General features: G+C 42.5%; 1 long non-coding RNA gene across 1 annotated transcript; it reads right to left on the bottom strand.

Annotated features, from left to right (window-relative positions):
- Window positions 1-222: 222 nt before the first annotated feature.
- LOC142826739 (uncharacterized) lies at window positions 223-20,981 on the bottom strand. Its single transcript, XR_012900959.1, has 3 exons — window positions 20,892-20,981; window positions 20,692-20,805; window positions 223-528 (listed from the first exon to the last, which is right to left on the bottom strand). It is a non-coding gene; the product is annotated as an uncharacterized LOC142826739 (long non-coding RNA).
- Between the last annotated feature and the right edge of the window lie 1,108 nt (window positions 20,982-22,089).

Below are 22,089 nucleotides of genomic sequence, written 5' to 3'. Positions count from 1 at the left end.
ACAGTCAAGATAGTTCACAAGTTTAACGTATTTTATGCAACATTTATTTTTGGAACAGCTGACAATCGTGCTTTGCCAGTGTTCTGGCTAGGAAAGCAGAGCTATTCATTAACCATATATGAATGCTCTGCAAACAGAAAAAAAGATTGGCAGTGATATTTCTGCTAGTGGAAGAAAACAGAAAATATCAATTGCCAGTATCTCTTTTGTAGTTAGCACTTGTTTTCTGCTTTCACAATAAGGGTAATTAGCAGTCACAAGCAAAAATACATATATTTTTATATTTGAATGATGCATGTATATACTCATTTATTATTTACCGTTACAGGGTGGTCTTGACCTAGAGGCCCTCTGCTGGAGTCCTCAGGTTCTGCCACACCCATCCTCCTAGTAGCTTAGAGCAGTTGTGGGAAAGAAGCCAATGACAGATGCTCTAGGGATCAACCAATCCGAACCCAGCAGGGCCACAATAAAGGACCGGCAGAACAGATCAGCAGTCATTTGTTGCCTGGAGTTGGAGATTGGAGGCTGAAAGAGCAGCAAAAAATGAGGTTTACAGGATCTTTCGAAAAAAGCCCCGTTTTCAAAAGAACTGCATCTAGACTGCGGTTTCAATTTTGAAATGGTGCTCTTTCAAAAGACCACCATTACGTGATTATGCAAATGAAGTGTGGGATATTTAAATCCCTGCTTCATTTGCATCCCTCTGCCGACAGAGGGATGTAGTCTAGATGTAGCCTATGCCAGATCTCATGCTTTTGGGCAGAGTTCTAAACTACAGATCATTCTTTCTCTCTCTGTGTTACTGCATGCAAATACAGATAAGCTATAAACTGAATGGTTTTGTGATCATTTTTTAAACCACTCCTTTGCCAATTATCCTCTCACTTTTGTAATATGCTGCTAACATCTGCAACTGAGAAATTCAAATTGAATGTGGTAAATCATGGCATAACTAGTCACTGCAGTGAAGTTATATCAGGGATCAGTTTGGCTTAATATGTCTACCAACCCTTCCTAAATGTCACCAACTTGGGCTGGGAATCTAGTTTCTAACTTTAAGAAATGCAGCTTGTTAGTGGGAGGCAAAAGGACAGGATTCGCATAAGGGAAAAGAACACACAGGGCAGCATATTATGTAGGTAAAAGAAAGAAACAATTAGCATAAGTGGTTTATCTTTCTCATTTCATGCCTGATTCACAAAACCCATTGAGTAAGTAACAGTTATACCCGGAATTAAACAGTGTTCACCTGACACTCCTTCCCCTATTTAACCCCGGAAATAAGATTTTGTACTTGAGAGAGCAGCAATTTAGATCAGAGCTAGGTGCCACTCAAAAACCCAATATAGAAACACTCTTAGCTGGTGATATTGGGAGCCAGTTTTAAGCTTTGCAATTGGGCCTATCACTATAAAAGACATGAACCAAATCCCCAGATCCAAATCTGGTGGCTTAGATCCATCTCCAGTTTAAAGAATTACTTCCAAACAAGCTTCATTTTCTATTATTTACTACCTACCAATAATATGCACTAGGTTGTAAAATACACTAAATATTCAGATTGAAATCCTGGCTCCATTAAAGTCACTGGCAGAACTCCAATTTACTTTAGTGGGTCCTGAACGTCACTTATAGATAGTTTACAATCTAAATTCCATGGTCTTTTGACACTAGGGAGACAAAAATGTTAGACTGTGATTCCTTTACACTCACTGATATTTGCTGCTGAAGAGTCTCTTCTTTCATTTCAATAAAAACAATAAAGTCCAAAATTTCCATTGGGAATTGTTGGTTAATAATATGGCCTCATATTCATTTCTTCAGTAACATAACAACCACTGACAAAATTAAATTTTTATGGGTAAAAGTGCCTATAAAAATAGATATACACTCTCACTCACACGCACGCACACATACTCTGTACTGGTAGAATGCCAAGGTACTAGACTATGACTAATGCTAACAGGCCATTCAGTCCAATAGATAATTGTTAAAGTAACAATTCTCTCAGCTACTTAAAGAGCTAATTCACAGCTCTTTGATTAGGAAGCTATGGTGTGTGAAATACAAGGTTACAAACAGCATCTTGCTAATAAAACCCCCTCTTAGCCACTCTCAGCCAGCCCAAACTCTTTCCCCATTCTTCTGAGAAGGGCAAACACACAGCAAGATGCCTGCTACACAAGGGAATTCTACATCAGTATCACCACCCTGGAAGGAGGCACCCTAGGGGCTGGGCTCTCCTTCTCACGGCTATTTCCTGTGCTGCTGGCTAGGAGCGGACGGTGGGTTGTTCCAGGGCTTCTTGTATTCCCAGCTGTGTCTGGTGTGGCAGTTTGAGGGAAGTGCAGGTGGAATAGGGCCTCCAAGTCCTTGGCTCCCTCTCTTTCTGATGCAGTAGAAAAACCCCACACTGGAGAGATAGAAGTGCAAGCACAACTGTCTCTGACATGCCTGATGGGCTTGCGCCAGTTGGAGGAGGGTCTTCAAAGGAGTCTTCAAGACAGCAGGGTGATGGGTAGAGGGATACAAACCTTCACTCACTGCCATGGGAGGACTATGTCAGGAAGGTATCAGGACTGCTGCAGGAATTCCTGAACCTGTAAGGACCCATGGGTGGACTGCAAGGAATTACTGAAGTCATGATGAACCACAGGGAAGAAAGCCAAGGCAAAGTATTTGCTCAAGTGCAACTAGAAGCTGCCTTTCTTACAGTGCCCAACAAGGCTCCTTGATAAGAATCCAGTGGAGTGGGAAGGCCCATCTTTCCCACGTCCGCGAGCTAGATGGGGCTACCATTACAGACTTGAACAGCTAAGTGAGAGCTGATCCACTTTCACGTCTGCTCATTCTCTTTTGCTTTCCTCATTCCTGATAAAAGGCAGTTGATGTTACGTCTAAAATTAGCATGGATAGTTGATCTTTGTTCAGTGATGGAGGGAGAATGACTAACACAGCCAGTCCAATTTCTGTATCATGCACAGGCCTAAAACCAGGCTGACTGGGATCAGAAAAATCTGAGGCCTATAAGTGCCTCCATAGCTACCTCATGGCAAGAACCAGGATTATCCATGCAGTGCTGCTGGTAGGGCTTTGCAAATGACTGGTTGAAGCAGAGAATTCTTTTTCTTATTTCTTCAACAACACACATACAAAATAAACCTTTATCTTTGATGGTCAGACTCAAAATGAGACTTCATTAATAGCTCTTTAGCCATCTAGTTTCCCACTTAATCGGTCAAAGACTATCAGCATGACCAATGAAGTTAAAAATAGGATAAGAGGATGTTTAGGACCAGATTCTGCCAGATTTATGTAGTCTGCATAGTAGTACCTCACCCTATTAATTGATCCATTGACCTGAATCAGTTGTCCAGGACCGAAAAGAAGTGTAGTCTCCTAATAGGCAATTGATAGAGTGGTCATCCGAGTCGTATAACTTTTTTTATATAGTATGTATCCCAGCTATATAACGCAATAAATATTTTGACACTTCACTGAAGTTGCTTAAATGAAAAGGCAACTCTTCACTCTTCTAATTAGTGAAACTCCAGAATCTCAGGAGACCATCAGTAATTGCTCTCAACATAATTTAAAAATGACATTGGCACTAATCAAAGATGAAATCTAACAGCAATTACGTCTTTCAAACTGGAAATTATTGTGTTATTTGGACTAGTTGTGAAATTGAGGGCCCCCGAGTAAATCATTCATTGTCAGCCTAAGATCCACATCACTCTGCATACACTCAGCTGAAAACACTAATTGAGATGGAACCACCCTGCTGCCTAAAGGTAAAATACTAAAATATTTTTGAAAGGAGCAAAAAGGTGGCATTGCAAAACTATAGTGTTTGCTCAGTAGTAGCTCAAGTAGCCAAAACACTTCCAGGGCTGGGACATTCAAAACATATTATTATGTATATATATATATATAGTATGGTCGCACGTAGGGATTTCAATTTAGAATCAGGATCGCTTTGTGCTAGGCACTGTACAGACATGTAAAAAAAAAGGTAATAGTCACTTCAGAATCAGATGCAGTCATTTTTATTTGTTGATATCCATAGTTATAACAATACTTACCTTAGACTTATCTCTGTATTAAAAATATAATTAGAAAAGTATTAAGGCAAAGCTTAAAAAGTCTCCTCTCCTCCTTGTTCACCCCACTGTATAACTCTATTCAACAATCCCTCTTCATACAAAATGTCTTTCTTCTCTCTCATCCAAAATATGACTGTGCCTTTATTACACCTAATCAAATGTCAATATGCCCCATTCATGGCACACCAAGGAGAATAGGGACTGATCAATCAAAACCACAGAGACATAAACAGTATGTTGCTTATCAAAATGTAATCCACAAAGACAAATGAAAATCATCTTTTACTACTAGAGGTGCAGTATTTTGTGTTTCGTTATCAGAAGGGAAAAATATATTTTATGACATGCTTTATTTTAAGCCTCCATTTTATAAGAAATATCTTTATCTTTCTAGTGCCCCGTGCATTTTAACTCATAGTTTAACTGAAATATTTATAAGGGTTTCATATATTTATATCTTGTGAATTCCCAATTTTTAACATTATTGGAAACCTCAGAGGGTTTAATTATAATAAGTTCACAGTATTAACAAGAATTGAATAGAGTCATGCAGGGCAATGTCTCTTTACATTCAGCAGTAGCTTTCACACATTCTTTGACTTGTTGAATTGTCAGAGAGAATACCAGCGAAAAAATCAAGGATATCTTATTTCCCGCACAGCAAAGTTACAAAATAACAATATAAACCTTTATTATAGTTGGTCAGACTCAAATCTGTGAATCTCCATCCTCAGAGAGATTTAAAGTTGATCCCCAGGAATTTAGGCAGGTTACCTCCATGTGCAAAGAGGAAAACTTATTCTGTCAACATGGAATGAGGATGATGAGAATCGGATGGACTTTCAAAGCATCTTTCATGTCAGAAGGTCAACGTGTTTGCACTTTTATAATTTTATATTTAGAGGTGCAGCACTGAAGCCTTTGAGACTCAGATTAGAGTTGAGCCTATGTTCTTTTGAGACAAAATATCCCAAGAAAGCCCAAGAAACTGGGGTGTGCGTTGAGGAGATCCTTAATGGCCAAAAGGGGGAATGAATTCTTCTCTACCTTTCTGGATTTGAAGAGGAAACAGAATTGCTCAGGGTTGCAACTGACCATTTGGCTTCAGCTTACCCCCTTCCCAGGAGCAGATAGAGAAGATTATGACTGAAGCAGCAGAATTATTAGTCTAGAGCTTTCCCTACTCACAGAATCAGCTTGCACAGTAGGCTACAGAGCTACTAGGAGCTTTGTTGCACCGCATACAAGGAGTCTGTACTGCTCTGTGTGCTCCTGGCATCCTTTAGGGCAGTGGTTCTGAAAGTATGGTCTGGGTCTGCAGCTGTCTTACAGGTGAGTTGCAGGCCAGGGGCTTGCTTCCCACTGCCCCCACAAAGGGGAGCCTGGGCTGACACTATCCCCACAGCCTTTCCCTGTGAGGTTGGAGCACCAGGTTCCTGCTAGAGGAGGGTGATTTGGTTTGTGGGGACAGGAAGCAGCTCCGCATGCTGCTGCTCTCACTCCCATTGGCTGGGAGAACAGCAGCACAGGGAAGCACTTGCTGCCTGGAGGCTTTCCACACTGCTTCCATTGGCCAGAATTGAGGTCAATGGGAGCAGTAGGAGTAGTGCCAGGGAGCAGTGGGTGGCACAGAACCAGGTAAGTGCCCCCATCCACCTCATGCCCAGACCTCGGACCCCTATCTGCTTCCCATACACCCCCTCTCACCAAGATCCCAGACCCCAAGCCCTCTCCTGCACCCTCCCTACTCAACACTGCACCCCCTTCCCACTCCTGTACCCAACCTCCCACCCAGACCCCCACCCTCAGCCCATTCCTACACCATCTCTCCCAAATAGTCCTGACACCCACACCCCTCCTGCACCCATTTAGTCATCATGGGTCTGCAAAAGATGTGCAATGAATGGGATGGGCCACGAGAACTACTGCTATAGGGAGATAGACACCTTTGTTATTTAGGGGTGAGGCTAGAGATTTAAAAAAAAACAGCTGTTGAGTATCTTTGAACCATAATTAACCCTCTCTAATTTTAATAAAGTGAGATAAATGAGTCTCTGTTCCAAACTAAGTGTTTCTTTTATTGATTGATACAATTCTTCAAATTCAGGGGTGACCTAAAACCCTTCTCCACACACCCCTCTAATTATCCAAGTTGCTCTATTCCACTTCCCCACATAGAAAGTGCTCTGGCTTTATGGCTGTCAGATGCTCCATAATGAGGGGCAGAGGGCAGCATTGCCTAAGGTGATTGGACTATGACAGACAATGGAGCTACAAACAGAATTTGAAGTATTTCAAACTTTCCGCATAATTTTCTGCCCATCCTCCTATACTTTGTGCTAAGGATTAACACAAGGGCTTTAAATTAGGTTTGCTGGGGGATGGTCACCTAAGCCCTGAGGTAAGAGGGGAAGTGAGATACCAGGAAGAAACACAAGGAGGAAGGAGCAACAAAGGAGGACTCCTGATTCAAACAGAGAAAATAGGGCAATCAACTAGTTATCTAAGGTGTTTGTACATGAATGCAAGAAGCCTGGGAAACAAACAGGAAGAATTAGAAGCCCTGGCACAGTCAAAGAACTATGATTTGATTGGAATAATGGAGACTTGGTAGGATGACTCATATGACTGGAGCGCCATCATGGAAGGGTATAAACTGTTCAGGAAGAACAGACAGGGGAGAAAAGGAGGAGGAGTTGCACTGTATATAAGAGAACAGTATGATTACCCAGAGCTCCAGTATATACAGGGAGAAAAGCCTGTTGAGTGTTTTGGGGTTAAGTTTAGAGGTGTAAGCGACAGAGGTGATGTTGTGGTTGGTGTCTGCTATTGACCACCAGATTAGGTGAATGAGGCAAATGAGGCTTTCTTCAGACAACTAAGAGAAGCTTCCAGATCAAAGGCCCTAGTTCTCATGGGGAACTTTAATCACCCTGACATCTGTTGGGAAACCAATACAGAAGTACACAGACAATCCAGGAAGTTTTTGGAGAATGTTGCGGATAACTTCCTGGTACAAGTGCTGAAGGAACCAACCAGGGGCCATGCACAGCTTGACCTGCTTCTCACAAACAGGGAGGAGCTAGTAGGGGAAGTAAATGTGGGTGGCAACCTGGGCAGCAGTGATCAGGAGATGGTAGATTTCAGGGTCCTTTCAGGATCTGTATTCACGGACAAGGTGGGCTCCCGGACTAATGCGCTAAGTGACGCAAGATGGGATGAAGATGGACAGCCCTTGGCGGGCAAAGAACAGGATAGGAACTATTTAGAAAAGCTAAACGTACACAAATCCATGGGTCCGGACTTAATGCATCCGAGGGTACTGAGGGAGTTAGCAAATGTCATTGAGGAGCCTTTGGCCATTATCTTTAAAAAGTCGTGGAGATCGGGAGAAATCCCGGATGATTGGAAAAAGGCAAATGTAGTGCCCATCTTCAAAAAAGGGATGAAGGACGATCCAGGGAACTATAGGCCGGTCAGTCTTACCTCGGTTCCTGGAAAAATCATGGAAGGGATCCTTAAGGAATCCATTTTGAGGCACTTGGAAAAGAGGAAAGTGATTAGGAATAGTCAGCATGGATTCTCAAAGGGAAAGTCATACGTGACCAATCTGATTAGCTTCTATGATGAGGTAACTGGCTCTGTGGACATGGGAAAGTCAGTGGATGTGACATACCTTGACTTTAGCAAGGCTTTTGATATGGTCTCCCACAATATTCTTGCCAGCAAGTTAAGGGAATGTGGATTGGATGAATGGACGGTAAGATGGATAGAAAGATGGCTAGAAGGCCAGGCCCAGTGGGTAGTGATCAACGGCTCGATGTCAGGATGGCGGTCGGTTTCTAGGGGAGCGCCCCAAGGTTCAGTTCTAGGACCAGTTTTGTTCAATATCTTTATTAATGACCTGGATGAAGGGATGGATTGCACCCTCAGCAAGTTTGTGGATGACACTAAGCTAGGGGGAGAGGTAGATACGCTTGAGGGCAGCGATAGGGTCCAGAGTGACTTAGACAAATTGGAGGATTGGGCCACAAGAAATCTGATGAGGTTCAACAAGGACAAGTGCAGAGTCCTGCACTTCGGACGGAAGAATCCCAAGCATAGTTACAAGCTGGGGACCAACCAGTTAAGTAGTAGTTTTGCAGAAAAGGACCTGGGGGTTACAGTGGATGAGAAGCTGGATATGAGTCAACAGTGTGCCCTTGTAGCCAAGAAGGCTAATGGCATATTAGGTTGCATTAAGAGGAGCATTGCCAGCAGATCCAGAGATGTCATTATTCCCCTTTATTCGGCTCTGGTGAGGTCACATCTGGAGTATTGTGTCCAGTTCTGGGGCCCCCACTACAAAAAGGATGTGGGCGCATTGGAGAGGGTCCAGCGGAGGGCAACTAAAATGATTAGGGGGCTGGAGCATATGACTTATGAGAAGAGGCTGAGGGAGTTAAGTCTGTTTAGTCTGCAGAAGCGAAGAGTGAGGGGGGATTTGATAGCAGCCTTCAACTTCCTGAAGGGAGGTTCCAAAGAGGATGGAGAGAGTCTGTTCTCAGTAGTGACAGATGGCAGAACAAGGAGCAATGGTCTCAAGTTGTGGTGGAAGAGGTCCAGGTTGGATATTAAGGAAAACTATTTCACTAGGAGGGTGGTGAAGCACTGGAATGGGTTACCTAGGGAAGCAGTAGAGTCTCCATCCCTAGAGGTGTTTAAGTCTCGGCTTGACAAAGCCCTGGCCAGGTTGATTTAGTTGGGATTGGTCCTGCCTAGAGCAGGGGGCTGGACTTGATGACCTTCTGAGGTCTCTTCCAGCTCTATGGTTCTATGATTCTATGATCCTGACAAAAGGAAGAAAGGAGAGCAGCAAAATACACACCCTGGACTTCAGAAAAGCAAACTTTAACTCCCTCAGAAAATTGATAGGCATGATCCCCTGGGATGCTAACATAAGGGGAAAGGAGTCCATGAGAACTGGCAGTATTTTAAATAAGCCTTATTAAAGGTACAGGAAGAAACCATCCCCATGCGCAGTAAGAAAAGTAAATATGGTAGGCGACCAGATTGGCTTACCAGAGTGAGCTTAATCCTTGGTGACTTTAAACACAAAAAGGCAGTTTATAAGAAGTGAAAACTTGGTCAGATGACTAGGGAGGAGTATAAATACGTTGCTTGAGAATTCAGGGGAGAAATCAGGAAGGTGAAAGCACAACTGGAATTGCAGCTAGCAAGGGTTGTGAAGGGTAACAAGAAAGGTTTCTACAGGCATGTTAGCAATACGAGGGTGATCAGGGAGGTTGTGGGATGAGGGAGGTAACCTAGTGATGGCTGATGTGGGAAAAGCTGAAGTACTCAATGCTTTCTTTGCCTGTGTCTTCACAGATAAGGTCAGCCCCCAGATTAGTGCACTAGGCAATGCAGTATGGTAAGGAGGTGGGCAGCTCTCAGTGGAGAAAGAATAGGGTAAGAACTATTTAGAAAAGCTAGATATACACAAATTCATGGGTCTAGATTTAATGCATCCAAGGGTACTGAGAGAGTTGGCAAATGTCATTGAGGAGCCTTTGGCCATTATCTTTGAAAACTTGTGGAGATCGGGAGAGATTCCAGATGACAGGAAAAAGGCAAATGTAGTGCCCATCTTTAAAAAGGGGAAGAAGGACAATCCAGGGAACTACAGACCAGTCAGCCTTACTTCAGTCCCTGGAAAAATCATGGAGGGGATCCTCAAGGAATCCATTCTGAAGCACTTGGTAGAGAGGAAAGTGATCAGGAATAGTCAACATGGATTCATGAAGGGCAAATCATGCCTGACCAATCTGATTAGCTTCTATGATGAGGTAACTGGATTTGTGGACAGGGGGAAGTCAGTGGATGTGATATACCTTGACTTTACCAAAGCTTTTGTTACGGTCTCCCACAATATTCATGCCAGCAAGTTAAGGAAGTATGGATTGGATACATGGACGATAAGGTATATAGAAATCTGGCTAGTTTGTCAGGCTCAATGGGCAATGATCAATGGCTTGATGTCTGGTTGGTGGTTGGTTTCAAGTGGAGTGCCCTAAGGATCAGTTCTAGGGCCTATTTTGTTCAATATCTTTATTAATGACCTGGATGAGGGGATGGATTTCACCCTCAGCAAGTTTGCAGTTGACACTAAACTAGGGAGAGAGGTAGATATACTGGAGGGTAAGGATAGGGTCCAGAGTGACCTAGACAGATTAGAGGATTGGGCCAAAGGAAATCTGATGAGGTTCAACAAGGACAAGTGTAGAGTCCTGCACTTGGGTTAGAAGAATCCCAAGCATTGTTACAGGCTGAGGACCAACTGCTTAAGTAGCAGTTCAGCAGAAAAGGACCTAGGGATTACAGTGGATGAGAAGCTGGATATGAGTCAACAGTATGCCCTGTTAGCCAAAAAGGCAAATGCATATTGGTGAAGCATTTCCAGCAGATCTAGAGAAGTGATTATTCCCCTTTATTCGGCATTGGTGAGGCCACATCTGGAATAATGCGTCCAGTTCTGGGGCCCCCACTATAGAAGGGATGTGAACACATTGGAGAGAGTCCAGTGGAGGGCAACCAAAATGATTAGGGGGCTGGAACACATGACCTACAAGGAGAGGGTCAGGGATTTGGGCTTATTTAGTCTGCAAAGAGAGAAGTGAGGGGGGATTTGATGGCAGCCTTTAACTTCCTGTAGGGAGATTCCAAAGAGGATGGAGAGAGGCTGTTCTCAGTAGAGACCGATGGCAGAATGAGGAGCAATGGTCTCAGATTACAGGAGGAGGTGGTCTAGGTTGTATATTAGGGAAAACTATTTCACTAGGAAGGTGATGAAACACTGAAATGAGTTACCTATGGAGGTTTTTAGGTCCCAGGTTGACAAAGCCCTGGCTGGGATGATATAGTTAGAGTTAATCCTGCTTTGGGCAAAGGGCTGGACTCGATGACCTCTTGCAGTCTCTTCCAGCCCTAGGATTCTATGAATCTTTGAGTCTCTACTCTAATTAAACAATCCAAATGTAGGCAATCATTTCCCATGTTAACTTACAAGAGCCTATTATTTTATTCTAGTACCAGGCAAAACAAGCTGACAAATAAATGGTGGAGTTGTTATAAAAGGCCATACTTTTCATAGGCTCAAGGATTTAATGTCAGACGAGACCACTGTGATTTTGACAGCTATTTCAATCCAAAGCAGTATCTTCAGGGACATTGTATTAAACTATTCATAATTTTATGTATTATTATTTCTACTCCGTGGGGGGTGGGTTACCATAGCTCCTCAAGGAACTAAAAACACTAGGGGGTGATTAAGGCAAATTTTTCAGACTGTAAACAACTCCAGGGAGGCAATACCCCCTGTGGTAGTTTTCATATACTGGTTCAAGATGGGTTTTCCAGAGAACAGGAAACAAAGAAAGGGTTTAGGCATAAAAAGATATGCTCCAAGTGACAGAAGGCCTTCTTTCTGAGCCAGCAAATGGATATTAACTGTTGTCAAGAGAGCCCCAATCCCACTGAAGTATTAGAGGGACTTTGGCTTACTAGGGTACCAAAAGAGTGAGAGTGAGGTTTACCTGCAATGTTACATGTGGGTTTAAAACTAATTTGTATATATTTTTCTCTGTAATGCTTTTCCTTTTAAAATGTATATCCTTGCTTAGGAAAAACAGTTTGCCTTAGTGGTAAGTCACTCCTGCCATAGCCCTGAAAGAGAAAGCTACACACAGGAGCTAGTCGTTAGGTAGGTTGGTTTGCTGAGGATGTCGCAGTGTAAGGCAGGAAGTTGTGCAGCCTTAAAAGTCGAAGTAGAAGAGAGTCAGATAAGATTCCCTACCCAGTTGGAGACATGAGACCTGAGTGAACACAACTGGAGTGAATCGCAGAGGAGGAAAACTTGTGAAGTTTACTTGAACCTATGAAAGTGATAGTCTAATCTGACTTTCTGCATCACACAAGCAAAAGACTCTCACTCTACTTTCATAATCTTCAAAATGACCAGACTGATTTCAGTCAACTGTGATTGAGTAAAACAAGTTACCGTTCAGCATACAAGCTGCTGCTAGATAGGGTTTCTATAAACTCACAAGGGGGTTTTACTGTCAGATTATAAACAATATTTGCATATGGTGGTAGTGTAGCAATGTTGCCCCCAGGATATTAGGCAGACAGAGATGTGTGAGGTAGTATCTGTTGTTGGACCACCAATGTCTGTTGGTGAGAGAGAACAATCTTTCAAACTCACACACAGTTTTGTTTGTCTGAGAAAGAGCTCTATGTGACTCCAAAGTCTGTCTTTCTCCCAACATAAGTTTGTCTATTAAAAGATATCACCAAACCTGACCAGTGTCTTCCGATTATAAACTAGTGATAAAAGGCTTTATAAATGAAAATACTGAAAGCGTTTAAGTAGAGTGACACTAGCTGGCACTATTGCTATATAATGACACTGATAAAGTCCATATGTCATCTGTCTAATGAAAAGGAAGTAATTATAGGCATCTGTAGATGATTCAGTTGTTACAATGATGTATCTGTTATATTGGATAATCGCCTAGTTGTATGCGGGTGACCATGACATCTGAGCCAACAATGGAAAAAACAAACAATAAGTGAATATTCCCATGTTAGAAGAAAGGTAAGAACTGTAAAAGAGTGAAGACTAGCACATTTTATTTGCCACAGAGACTCCCAGTTTTTCAGTGAGGGAGAAAGGAAATTGAAACCCAGGCCCAGCCAAAGGGTTTGCAGGGTCCAAGATGACACGCTGACAGTGGGACCCAGTTGGTGGATGCCTCAGTGCAAGAGGTGCCCTCGCCCCTCCAGCCTGCTGTGGGGGCCGGACCAAGGAACTCTCCTCCAAACCCACCTGCCCATAGCTCTGGGTGAGTTTTGCTCAGGCCATGAGAGCCAGCCCAACACAGCTGCACTCACCTGCACCTGTCAGCAAGCAACAACAGCCAGCAGCAAGGGCAAGGAGCAGCAGGTAGAACATGGCATGCCCCATGGTGTGGGAGTGGACAGGAGGGACCACAGGGAGAGCGGGCTCTGGCAGGGCTTTACCCCCAGTACCCCATTAGACAGCGACGGAGTGCCCAGGGTCAATCACCGTCACTAGTGTTGCAGCTGGGACAGAGCAGCTGGGGTGCTGCCGGGTTGGTCCCACAGCCCCGAGGGGCTCTGCCCCGGGCTTCCCCGATTCAGCTGCTGGTCAGTTTCAGCAGCGGCTGAATCAGGGAAGCCGGGCGCAAAGCATCTCCAATTGTCCGGCTGCCCGGAGCACTTCCAGGTTCCCAATCGTGCCGGACCATCAGGAGTGCTGGAGCATTGGATGCCGGACCAATGGAGTTTTACTGTAGTTAGTAAACTGATTCTTCTAATAAAAGTGCATAACAAAGCAATGTGGATGCTTTGTGACATTGTATCTACATTAAATCTGGTAAAAGTCATTACACAGCTGATTTCTAGACAACCAAATAGCCCAGGCTACCAGGGTAAAAGGTCCCTGGAGAATGGTTGCAAGCTGAGCTCATGCCCTGCATGACAGCCCTCACAAAATAACATTAACTGGCAAACATAAGTAGCTCAGCTGCTAAGTAGTTTAAAATGCTCCCTGTTCTTTTTTAGTCAAGTTACATTCAACTCTTCTTTATACAGTAATTACTCATTTAACACGTGCCCGCTTAACACGTTTTCGCAATAGCACAATTTTTTTTAGGGAATCTTTTTTTAATAACACGACTATCTCCGAAATAACATGGAAATAATCAAGTGGTGAACTACTTCACACAGCGATATAAGTTGGTGAAAACAGTGGTAATATGCATGAGCAGATGAATACACGTGGTCACAGTGCTCCTCCACTCACTCATGTGTTTATCTTTGTGTTTTAACAAACTGCAGCGACTTGTGTTGCTAGATATCTTGTGTTGCTAAATATCTAATGTTGATGTTGACTACCCAGCACCAACAAAAAATTGACTTCGCCACCACTACCTGAAATGCAACCCCCACATTTTCCATTATTTTTAATGGGAAAATTGACCACATGTAGAACGTTTTTGCTTAGCACGAACATTTTCAGAAATGCATCTATTGTGTTAAAAGAGGAATTACTCTATGTCATAGACCAATTCAGAAATGCATCTGGCATGAAGCATTTCCATGGGCTTAAGCCACATTTAGACAAACAAATCAGCCAAATGTTATTAAAGTAGCATCTTGTGGTCATATTCAATATCAAGGCCAGTTTGTGTTAGCTACTGTACAGACTTATAAAGGAATCTCCGTCCCAAAGAGCTTACAATATAAATAGATATGATAGTCGTAGCCTTAGTGCCTCTCTACACTGGCAGCTTCTTGCGCAAGAACAGCTATTCTCCCGCAAAAACTTGCTGGCTGTCTACACTGCACGAGCATTCTTCCAGAAGTAAATTTAAAGTACAGCATTGTAAAACAGGGCTTCTTCTGGAAGAGTTATTCCTCTCCCCATGAGGAATAAGCCCTCTTGCTCAAGAGCTCTTCCAGAAGAGGCCAGTGTAGACAAGCAACATGAATTTCTTGCGCAAGAAGCCCCTATGGTTAAAATGGCCATCAGAGCTTTCTTGCGCAAGAGAGCATCTACACTGCCATAGATGCTCTTGTGCAAAAGCACATCTCTTATGCAAAAGCACATGGCAGTGTAGATGCTCTCTTGTGGAAGAGTTTTTGCACAAGAACTCTTCCGCAAAAGAGTTCTTGCGCAAGAAGCTGCCAGTGTAGACGTAGCCTAAGAGTTCAAATGACTTATCCAAGAAGACCACAGTGAAGAGGCAATAACAGAACCAAGGCCTGTCACAGTTACATTCTTTAACCAGTGGCCCACACTACCTCTTTAAAAGCTAACATATAATCACTGCCCTGTTAGCAAAAGATTCACCAAAAGGTGGTAGATTAGAAATGGATGAAACTGAAGATTTTAACCTGCCTTTTGCAAAGCTGAATCTGGGATGTGTTCCAAGGCAATGATTTGCACCACGATTTTTTTTTTAAAGAATGGTTTCCTTTTTATCTAATGGCTAATGAAAATGTCCCCTATACATATTTAACTGCAAGAAGGTTCAGAGCGTGGGGAGAGCAAACATTCTTGTCCCACCCCAGTGTGTCTAGAAATAGACGAGGCTCCTATAGCTACAGAATTTGAATGCAGTGATGATAGGAAATGTTTCCAAAGTCAAATTTGTATAGCCGTAGCAAAATGTTACACAATATGTTTCTGACAAAGGCTTTCTCTGCCTTAAAAGAGTGAGCAAGCAGAGTCACGGCCATTGCCTGATTCATTTAGGTTTATTAATAGAGTTGAATATCATTTTGATGTTTGCATCTGTCAAAACCACGAATGTTAGGGTCAATATTGCTAAGGAGAACATTCACTGATGTTCTATCTAGTCTTTTGATTAGGTTGTTATAAACTGTGTTAATCAATAAAATGTGTAGAAGACTGTTATTTTATGATTTTATTTTGTCAATTTTTTATTTGTCACTGACATACATGAAAAGATATAATCATTTAAATTATATATTCACCCTTAAAGTTAACCTAATACATTTGCATTTCTAAGGAAATATAATATTATTCAGAACTATTAAATAGTTTCTTTATTTTGGGGCAGGTTTAAGACTTAGGGGGATGAAAGTTCTCCTGTGGGTTTTGGGTACTATCTTAGCAATAAAAATCTTCCTTATACATTCAGGCTGTGTCTAGACTGGCCACTTTTCCATTAAAAGCATTTCCGGAAAATCATGCCAGTGTAGACGTAGCCTCAGTGTAGCAAGGGGGCATAATGGTTCATCAAATGACAGCTACAGATCTCCATAGAGGGAACTTTTAACTTTGAATTGTCTGTGAAGCTTTGGATTCCTGTAAATTCTTTTCCAAAATATTTGTAATATTTTTGACCGTTATGTAAAATAGGGACAAAGCCACTGGAGTTCTACAGAAATGAATTTACAGCTTTTTATAGAATTGAATAGGGATCATTTTAAAAATTCAGTTGTTCCTCAAATTCTTTTCAGTTCTCTAGAATTTTTCATAAAGGAGAGGAACCTTCATGTATTGAAGTATGTATCCAGATTGAGCCATATATATTCCTAACTGGACATAACTGTGTCCATATAAAAAAAAAACTGTTGAAAGAATATATAACTGCCTGCCTAGTTTCAATCAACAGCTTCAGAGAAAGATGATATATACACAGTGGCTACATCTACACTGGCATGATTTTCCGGAAATGCTTTTAATGGAAAAGTTTTCCGTTAAAAGCATTTTTGGAAAAGCACATCTAGATTGGCAGGACGCTTTTCCGCAAAAGCACTTTTTGCAGAAAAGTGTCCGTGCCAATCTAGACGCGGTTTTCCGCAAAAAAACCCCGATCGCCATTTACGCGATCGGGGCTTTTTTGCGGAAAACAGTACTGTGCTGTTTACACTGGCCCTCTTGCGCAAATGATTTGCACAAGAGGGCTTTTGCCCGAATGGGAGCAGCACAGTATTTCCGCAAGAACACTGACGATCTTACATGAGATCGTCAGTGTTCTTGAGGAAATTCAAATGGCCAGTGTAGACAGCTGGCAAGTTTTTCCCGCAAAATCAGATGATTTTTCGGAAAAACTTGCCAGTCTAGACACAGCCAGAGATAATAAAAGTGTGAGAGATCATGGGTAAACATAAGATCTTTCATTTAGCAGAAGAACAAAAATGTGCAAAGTATGTGTTTTTTCACCAGACTACCAAAAGACGGACATACACAGCCTAGGCACTAGGGTTGAAATTTTCAAAACAGACTAGTTTTAATTTTGAGTGCCCAAGTTAAGACACCTAAAAGGGAGCTGAATTTCAAAGGGTGGTTACTCAGCACTTCCTGCCATATTTTAAATGTCTGCACCAAATCACTGAGACGCTAGAGCTGTTCATAGTGACATTTTAAAAATAGCAAACAAGTAATTTTATTTAATTCCTTTGTTACTTTGAAATGAGTGAACCATTTGGTACAACCTTTCCAAACAATTGACCAAAGACAGGGAAGCCAACAAACTTGCTGGGCTCTTAGTAAATGTGAGGGAGGGGGACTCTGTGCACCTGGAAGGGGTAGGGTCTCAAGCAGAAGAGAAGGTGCTGGGGGCAGCCAGTCCTCTGCCTCACCCAGAATGCATCCCCCTCATCTCCGGTAGCCCTCAGAGCTGCCCAGAGCACTGTGCCCAGAGGCAATTTAAAGGGTCTACGTTGCAGCCAGCAGCCTTGGGCACTTTTGAATCACCAGGCCCTAGAGACAATTACTTCCTTTGCCCCTGTCTTTGATCTTTACCCTCCCTCCTCCCCCTTCTTATTGGCAGGCCCGACTAAAGATGGGATCTGGACCATTTCAACCCAGAAAATGAAAACACAAGAAAGTTATCAGTAACTGAAAAAGACCATTTGGAATAGAAATCTTTATTACATGCTCCATCTCCAATTAAATACAGCAGTCATGTTAAAGAAAGCATACTGAATGCTATAGGAGACAGTACTGTAGCCTGGTAAATGCATTTGTTGCCTTCTAAAATGACATTGTGGTGATTTACAATCTAAAAATTGTGCATGAGAGCTCTAAATTTGAAAAAAGTGACTAGGAAAGTTTTAATGCATTATATGGACACAGTCTGAGGAAGGAGACATGCAAAATTCTTAAAAATTGAAAGGAAAGAAAGATATACTATACTGGTTAGATACTAGTGGAAGGGTACCTGATCAGAACAGTGATTATCCCATTATCATGTATATTTAAATTACCATGACTCCAATCTTCTTCCCATGGACATCCACTGGAGCAGGAATCTGTTTTTTTACTTACATCATTAATTATATGAAAAGTAAAACCCAGAGATTTTATCCACCTCTTTTCTAAAGTGTTATGCCAGTAAACTCCCACTGTGCATCACTAAAACAAGTACTCTGAAGGTCTGAAACGAACACTTATTCATCTGAGTAACTTTTACCACATGCATAATCCCATTAAAATTGCTGGGACCATGCACCTGAATAAATATTTTCAGCCCTTTAGCCCTTTCCTAGCTCTGGGAATCCTAAATGAATTGATACCTTGAATTATCATTTCTCATAACCTATGATTTCCAGGACTTTTCATTTCATGCTGCCAATGGCTTCATCACCCTCAGAAACAGAGGCATTAGTTTTCCAAATTTCAAACAGACAGTCCCTGGGAACATCATACAGCAGAGCCTCAAGGAATCCATTCTGAAACCCTTTGAGGAGAGGAAGATGATCAGGAACATCAACATAGATTCACCAAAGCCAAGTCATGCCTGACCAACCTGACTGCCTTCTATGATGAGGTAATTGGCTCTCTGGATATGGGGAAAGTGGTGGACGTGATTTACCTTGACTTTAGCAAAGCCTTTAATACAGTCTCCCATAGAATTTTTGCAAGCAAGTTAAAGAAATATGGATTGGATGAATGGACTGTAAGGTGAATAGAAAATTGGTTAAATCATAGAACTCAAAGAGTAGCAATCAATGGCTTAATGTTTAGTTGACAGCCAGTATCAAGTGGAGTCCTGGGGCCAGTTTTGTTCAACATCATAATTAATTATCTGGATAATGAAATGGATTGCACCCTCAGCAAGTTCACAGATGACTTTAAGCTAGAGGAAAGGATAGATATGCTGGAGGGTGAGGATAGGCTTCAAAGTGCCCTAGATCAATTGGAAGACAGGACCAAAAAAAATCTGATGAGGTAAAACAAGGAGAAGTGCAGAGTCCTGTACTTAGGATAGAAGAATCCCAAGAACTGTTAGAGGCTGGGGACTGACTGGCTAAGCAGCAGTTCTGTAGAATAGGACTTGTGGATTCCACAGGACGAGAAGCTGAATCTGAGCCAGCAGTGTGCTCTTGTTGCCAAGAAGGTTAACTGCCTATTGCGCTGCATTAGTAGGAGCATTGCCAGCAGATTGAGGGAAGTTATTATTTCCCTCAATTCAGCACTGGTGAGGCCATATCTGGAGTATTGCATTCAGTTTTGCCCGTTCCCCAACTCCAGAAAGGACATGGACAAATTAGAGACAGTCCAGCAGAGGGCAACAAAAATGACTAGGGTGCTGGGGCACATATGTTATAAAAAGAAGGTGAGGGAACTGGGCTTATTAAGTCTGCATAAGAAAAAAAATGAGGGGGGATTTGATATCAGCCTTCAACTACCTGAAGGGGTCTCCAAAGAAGATGGAGCTAGGCTATTCTCAGTGGTGGCAGATGACAGAACAAGAAGCAATGGTCTCAAGTTGCAGTGGGGGAGGTCTAAGTTGGATATTAGGAAAACTATTTCACTAGGAGCATGGTGGAGCACTAGAATTGATACCTATGAAAATGATGGAATCTCTATCCTTAGAGGTTTATAAGGCCAAGCTTGATAAAGCCCTGGCTGGGATGAGTTAGCTGGGTTGGTCCTGCTCTGAGGCAGGGGTTGGACGAGATAACTAGATAAGCTCTTGAGGTCTCTTCCAATCCTAGTCTTCTGTGATTAGAGCATGAGGTCTCTTTCATTTCACATTCATGCATTCATTCCAATTCCAATACTAAAAGATGTGTAGTACTGGAAGGGACCTTAAGAGGTCATCAAGTCCAGCAGTCCCCTTCTCTCATAGCAGGACCACACATCATCCCTAAGAGATTTGCCCCAGATCCCTAAATGGCTCCCTAAATGGTAACCCTGAGTTTAGCAGGCCAATGCTCAAACCACTGAGCTAGCTCTTCCCTCTTGTAAAAAGACGAGGGAACTGGACTTATCTAGTCTGCATAAGAGTAGACTGTGCAGGGGAGGGGGAAGAGGAGGGAGAGAGTTGATATCAGCCTTCAACTACCTGAAGGGGGCTCCAAAGAAGATAGAGCTAGCCTTGCTCTTTTATTAAGCTATCCGGTTTTGCACAGTGTAATAGGATATAGAGCTCCACCAGCCCCAGATCAAGGCTGAGGTGAAAAAATTCTCAATTGTGATAGTATAAATATCAGACTGATGTTTTATGCCACACTCAGTTATGCTTTTTAGCATGTTACCATTTTAATTATTCAGTTATTAGCCATAGTATCAGCTTGCTGGATTGATATTAAAAAGGTCATTGCAAATATAGTCTCTTGGAAGCAACATAAGGCTTGGACATAAAAAGACCCTTCCAATATTAAAGGTACCCAGTGGACAAAGACAGGTCACAAAATCTAGTTCTTGCACTTTAGGTGTGAAAGCATTGCAGCCTGAAGCACTCTTCTTTCAATCTCAGACTTTCAAACACAAGATGTAGCTACAGCATTTATTTGTTTTTCTGGCAGGAGGGAGAGTCACTAACTCAGATTAAAAAAGGTGAACAGAATATTAAAAAACAAACTGCTGAAGGGTACAACAAAATACTTTTTATTGTATAGAGAGCAGTGAAGTCAGTGGTGATTGCACTGGTGAAGCCCTAGTCCAGACACTTTGCCCAGCCTCTTCTCCCTTTCCCTTCCCATCTTATTTTTCTGCACCCTTCCTTATAGAACTCAGCTGAAATTAAAATTTAAATACCTGGACAAACTGCTGTTGGTGGTAGTGAGTAGCTGCCTGTTGCTGCTGTCTGCTGTTCAGAGAAACTGGCACTTCAGTTATTGATATTTTCCAACTTCCTTTTTTAATTTCCTCCTAAAACAACATTGACAGAGCACATTAGCTTCCTGGGAACTGAACCCCCTTCTGTGATTCTTACACAGTGACTAAGGTTTTCTTACATGAGCTCTCAATAACCATCAAGGGGACAGCTTGTGTCCTCTCCCTTAAGCAGTCTCCCCGCCAGGATGTGAAGGGAGAGTCTGAGCTTGGTTGCAATTCCCCAATCACCAGGAGAATCTAAATTATGTTCTCAATTATGGTGGCCTGCAGGAGTTATTGCTACCAGCTGAGGTGCAGCCTGCCACCAATGCTCTGTTCCATAATAATCCCCCTTTCACCCAGCAGATCCCTTATGCCAAGTGCTGTGTGGAAAGGTGATTAGCTGAAAGGTGTGTTGTCCATAACAGGGGAAACCCTAGTTGGCCAGCAATAACAATCAGTAGCTATTAGCCAAAATGTTCAGGGAAGTAACCAACCCCATGCTCAGGGAGACCCTAAACATCCAACTCCCAAAAAGCCCACAGAAATCTATCCCTGTCTTCCCCTCCGTGTTGCCACATTCCATACACTCCCCAAAAGCTCTGGTACTGTCCATTAAGCTAGATGGACCATTGAGCTGAGCCAACATGGCTGTTCTTATGACCACACTCAGGCCAGATTTAAATCTGCATTGCACTGTCACAGCAGCACATATGATATCTTGGGACCTAGTTTCTCAAGCGCAAGCCTTTTTTAACTTTTGGTGATGTTTCCTATAATTCATAAATTCTCATCACCCAAGAACATAGAAATCAAGAGAGCATGTTCAGTGGAATTTGAAATATGCATTAAAGAATCAGTTCTGAATAAGCTAATACATTTGTACCACACACACACTGTAAGGAACTTTATATCTACATTAATTATTAAGGGAAAATGTTCAGAAAAAACTTAGGAACTTGAGGATAGAGTTTTATAGGCACTGAGGCACCTCTGGCTCTCCTGCTGAGGGTCAGGCAGGTATCCAGGTTTAGGTATGTGCCGAACAAACTGCAGCGTCAGGTCCCACCTGGACTGAGAACTCTGCTTTGGGGCTTCTGGGATATGACTTGAGCTAGGGCTCTGAGCTCTTGATTAGCTATGGGATGGCATCATGGTCCAAACAGCTTGCAAATGCTGTCCAGTGCAAACTTAGGAGAAAGGGGGACGTAAGTACTAGCTGAGCAGCAGTTTTGAAAAGGTCAGTAGAACTAAACAGTGGACTTACACCCTTAACTCCCTTTGAGTGTCTGGGCCCTTAAAAGTAAATGGTGCTCATGTCACGTTTGGAAATGGTAT

This window comes from Pelodiscus sinensis, chromosome 2 (genome assembly GCF_049634645.1).
Source record: "Pelodiscus sinensis isolate JC-2024 chromosome 2, ASM4963464v1, whole genome shotgun sequence".
Lineage (NCBI taxonomy): Eukaryota > Metazoa > Chordata > Testudines > Trionychidae > Pelodiscus > Pelodiscus sinensis.
Note: the sequence above shows the minus strand (reverse complement) of the source record. Positions and strands in the feature narration are given on the sequence as shown.